Source organism: Echinops telfairi, unplaced genomic scaffold, assembly GCF_000313985.2.
Source record: "Echinops telfairi isolate 266 unplaced genomic scaffold, ASM31398v2 ScPeMD7_31;HRSCAF=116, whole genome shotgun sequence".
NCBI classification, from domain to species: Eukaryota; Metazoa; Chordata; class Mammalia; order Afrosoricida; family Tenrecidae; genus Echinops; species Echinops telfairi.
In genome coordinates, this window is record NW_022103928.1 from 9703779 (window position 1) to 9709355 (window position 5577).

The following is a 5577-nucleotide window of genomic DNA, read 5'->3' on the forward strand; positions in this document are numbered from 1 at the left end:
TTGTGAAAAACCCACAATATTGCTTTGTGTAGCAGCCACGACCCCGTCTTGAAATGTGTTGGTAATAAGTCAGCAGGCATTATTTTAAATCAACCGGTTTTATGAAATAAGCCAAGAGTTGAAAGAGGCAGGACTAATTACCAACATTCCTTGATGAATTACTGAGCGGCGTGTGCTAAGTCAATGTGCGTCTACATCTTGATCCCCAATTTTATCCCGTACTTATTTCCCAGGAGGTAAAAGGACCATGGGGCTAATTAAGGCACAGATTCCCACTGCCAGAATCACTCAAGGTAAGATTTCTTTTGAGAAAAGAAAGAGCTTTTTGCCTGGTACTTATTAATCTAATTTTTACTACTTCACTAGAAAAACAGAGCTAATCTTGTCACCTTCGGGCAGTCTGAACCACCAGGCAGTGTGTGTGTGTGTATATGTGTATGTGTATGTGTGTGTGCACACACACGCGTGTCCGCGTATACACACACAATGTTATATATTTGTAATTTCGCCAATAAGAATTTCTTAAGCCTTTGCAAACTGACAGGAATGTCTATGGTTTGTCGTTTCTAATTAAGCTGCCAGAAAATTTTCAGCCCCCAAATTTTAATTTTATAAACTTCAGGACCAGCAGGGGAGATTACAACAAAGTTAAGCCTGGTGGTAAGGTAGTAGAAATTTGAAGTTCGCTTTTCAAACTATAGGGCCCTCCTAACTTTTTAAAATTATTCATAAGCTGGTGATTGAAAACCCTTATTCATTTTTAATTTTTAAAATCCTCACACCTTTCTGCTCTCTTTCCTCTAGAGAAGACCACGAAGTAATAGAATCTATGTAAATTTAATACATTCACCTGTCAAAAAGTTGTGGGAGAAGAGAAGTTTTCTAAGACTCTTAAATAAAATTCATTAGAGATATCTATCTCAATTACATAAACATATATACATCTCCTGGTAAAAATAATAATCTATCCACTCCTGCATCAACATCTAAAGATCAGGCCATTCTGTAATCATTGGCATTACGTGAAACCGGAGGACCACAACAGATCACAAGACGGAGAGTAACTACATCGCTGCATCTTGCCAAAGTGCATCAGTATACAGTTGCAAAACCACTGACAATCATGGCTCAGTCAGGTTGATACATAGCATTTATCATCAAAGGCAGTGCAATTCTCTGCTCACAACTCTGTATTTGTTACAGCTAATGGATGTTTTTGATACACAAAGTACTGTAATCCCATATGTGGTGGTAGTGTTATTTTGCTATTGCTGTAAATGTGTAATGTTGGATAATCAGATAGTCCATAAGTAAGGAACAGATATGCTAATACAAGGAAAACTTTTCCCCAGGACGACCTTCATTCAAGAAGCCCTGGTGGTGTAGTGGCAGCAATTCATAACCGCTAGCCTACCTGAGAGAGAAAGACAGCTTCCTACTCCTATCATGAATCACAGGCTCAGAAACTCACAGGGGCAATCCTTCCCTGTCCTACAGGGTTGCTGTGAGTCAGCAGTGAGTTTGATTTTATTTATTTATTTTTTAACATTCCTTCGATCTCTGGCTGTTAACCACAAGTCAGTGGTTCAAACTCAACAGCTGATGTGATGGAGAAAGATGAAGCTTCCTCTTCCAGTAAAGATTTACAGCCTCAGAAACCCCCAAGGGCAATTCTACTCTGCCTTTTATGGCCTGGTGACATGGAATCAGCTCAATGGCATTACTTTTGGGGTTTGATATTTCGCCCAGTTCTCATCACCAAATGACTACTAGAAACAGGTTGGTACAGATTCACCTATATTCTTTTCTAGACATTCTTTTTTTTCTAAATGACTAAAACTTTTTTTTAGAATCATCTATTTTAAATAACAGCCTCAAACTGTATATGCTCCAATTTTAATTTATCTCATTTTCTCAAAGTTATACACTAATAATTGAAAACAGCTAACTTTATAAACGAGGTCTAAAAGATTGGTACTTTGTTGGGAAGTAAATTTCCCTTATAGTTCAGGCTGACACTTAAATAAAGAAGTCAATAAAAAGCAACACATTCAGGGTAAGAGGCAGTATTCTAGTACTTACTGCATTTATAACCTTGAGCATCACCACTGGATTGATTTGCATGTTTTAAAACACAGACCCTATCATTTATTTTAGTAGAACAATGTTAAAAATAGATTCTGCTTACCTACGTCCACAAATCTCTCTCGTTCAAGTGCATACCTACAGAAGGTGGTTCATGTGGGGGTGGCCTTTCAAACCTAAACCCGCACTTTAATCTTTATGATCACGGAGGTTACACTGAGAAGTAAACCACGACATTTTCCATATAGAAATATAAGACTTATTACGCTGATGTTCACTTAAAAGCAAATAGAAAGCAAAAACAAAACCATAAAATGCATGAAATTCCAGTTGTAAGTGCTAAAATAAAACAAAAGCTGTAATAGGGCAATGCAATGGGGAGAGAGGAAAAAAGGACTTCCACCCAATTTTAGAAGAAAATGCACATTTAAAAGAAAGGTGGGGCTCATGTCATTCAAAACAATGCAAATACATTGTGGAAATATATTGAACTTAAAAGCACAAGGAGAGAAGGGGGAAATTCCATTATCTTTTAATTCCATTTTCTCACAAAACCTTTTGACCCCTCCTTGTATAGAAATGGTGATGATCTGGGACATCAGAATCTTAAAAAGTAAGTGAGGTGGGTGATGATGCAGGAGTTTGGTTACAGAGCCCTTGGCTGTCCTGATCCCTGGCAAGTAACCTTCCTGCTACTGCTGTTGGGTGCTGTCAAGCCAACGCTGGCTCATAGCGACTGCAGGTAAAACTGCCTCCTGGGGCTTCTATGGCTGTAACCTTCACAGAAACCAGCTGCTCCTGCTTTCTGCTGCGGAGCAGCTGGCAGGTTCAAACCACCCACAAATCAGCTGGCACTTAACCCATTGTATTCCAAGGGCTCCTTTCAGTAATCATCACTACAACAAAACCAGAAAGCCAAACTGGCATTAATCAAATCAATTCCAACTTATACCAACCAAACAGGGCAGAAGAGAACAAGCCCTGTGGGTTTCCAAAGCTGTAAATAATTACAGAAGCAGAAAGCTCCATCTTTTCCCAAGGAGCAGCTGGTAGGTTCGAACTGCGGCCCTTGAAGTTAGCAGGCAGACATGTCTCACTACAGCACTAGCACTCCTTTAACTGCAGCAACTGAAACATCCATTACTATTGTGACCAATCTGCCCACGCTGTCTTTTGATACAACTAATGAATTCTGTTATTTCATCCACCATGGGTGGAAAACCATGGGCGGGCTTTATATTACTCACTACGGGAAGGACTACTAATTTCAAAAAGCGACTTCGGATCATGGATCTTTCTGATAAGGCTGTGAGACTACTAGTTTCTCTTTGACTGCCCACGAATGTATTCTGTTACTAGTGGTGACTCCTTAGAAGGTCCCTAAGCTCAGTAAAAATATAGAAAGCAACTCAGTGTATAATTAACATAGACCATACAGGGTATATGATCCGAGTTGCGAAGACCAGCAACAATACACACCTCAGTTTCCCTATCTGTAATCATACGATTGCCTGAGGGGTTCAATAAATAAAGGGGGTGGCATGTTCAGGCTTACCTGACACACCCAGTCAGTAATGCCCATTGAAGACAGTGTCCCTCCTGTCTTTCTTTTTCTAATTACTTGAGACAGCACCATGATTGTACCACCAATCCGTAGAAAAGGGTTAGAGTGTGATCTGAAGTCCTGCAGCGAACACCTACTGCGGTCTGCAGATGGCCATGTCCTCTGAGAGACTGAGCGCAGTTGACTTGCTCCTCAAGGGCCTCAGGTCACCCTCTGTACAGGGTGCCAACACCAGGGGATACGGTAGTGTGGGTCATGGGGTCTGTGTGGGTCACACTCTGGCTGCATCTCGTACTGTATGACTTCAGGTGAGTTACTTCGCCTCTTTGCCTCAGTTCCCCCACCTGCCAGGAATTACTGATTCACGAGAATTGGCATTGTATCCATTGTCAAAATGGATCTTTCAAGATCGATCTTAAAGTATAAGGCTGTGATAGGATAATAATCATATTGAAGAAAATGAAATCAATATTATTATTCAAATTTACACACCACCAACAAAAGCTAGTGATGCAGAAATTGAAGCATTCTTCCAAGTCTTCAGTCTTATATTGATCAAATATGTAATCGAGATTCATTGATAATAGGAATGCACAAGTTGGAAACAAAGAAGGACTAGTAGTTGGGAAATACATGCTTGGGATAGAAATGAAGCCAGGGATCACACGATAGAATTTTGCAAGACAATGTTTTCTTCATAGCAAATACCTTTAACAACACAAATGGTGACTGTACATGTGGACTTCCCCAGATGGAACACACAGACGTCAAATGACTACATCTGTAGGAAGCGACAATGGAGAAGTTTGATATCAGCAGCTAAAACCAGGCCAGGGGCTGACCGTGGAACAATTGATAAACTGCTCATATGTAAGTTAGTTTGAAGCTGAAGAAAAGTCAAACAAGTCCACGAGAGCCAAAATATGACCTTGAGTATATCCCACCTGAAGTTTGAGAACATCTCAAGCGCACATTTACTGCATTGAACATGAACGACAGAAGACGTGATGAGCTGTGAAATGACATCAAGAACATCGTGAATAAAGCGAAAAGACAGAAAAGAAAGAAAAGATCTGAGTGGAAGTCAAGAGACTCTGAAACTTAGTGAGTATGGAGTAGCTAAGGTGCATGGACGAAATGAAGTCAAAGAACTGAACAGAAGAGTTCAGAGGGCAGCTCAAGAAAACAAAGTAAAATATTATAATGTGAAAAAGTAGTTAGAAAACAACAAGGGAAGAACATGCTCGGTATATCTTTTTTTCCCCTCCCGGCATATCTTACCTTGAAATAACTAACAAGAAAAAAAATTCATGGATCAAGTTGCAATATTTAAATTTCTATGAAAAAATATTGAATGATATGGGGAGCATCAAAAGAAGATAGGAAGAATACAGTCGCTATACCAAAAAGAACTAGTCACTATTCAACCATTTCAGAGTAGTCACAGATGAGCAAGAACCTGTGGTCCTGAAGGAAGATGTTCAAGCTGCACGGAAGGCACTAGCCAAAAACAAGGCTCCAGGAATTGATGGACTACCCATCGAAATGTTTCATCGAACAAAGGAAGCCCTCATTCATCTATGCCAGGAAATGTGGAAGAGAGCGACTTGGCCAACTAACCGGAAAAGATCCATTTTTATAGCCATTCCAAAGAAAGGTGGCCCAACAGAATGTTCAAATTACAGAGCATTGTTTTAGACATCACGTGATCTTTACTGAAGATCATCCAACAGTGGTTGCAGCAATACACTGACAAGGAACTGCCAGAGGTTCAGGCCAGATCCAGAAAAGGACGAGGCACCAGGTATATTATTGCTGATGTCAGCTGGATCTTGGCTCAAAGTAGAGAATACCAGAAATATGCTTCCTTGTGTTTTATTGACTATGCAAAGGCACTCAACTCTGTTGATCATAACAAACTATTGATA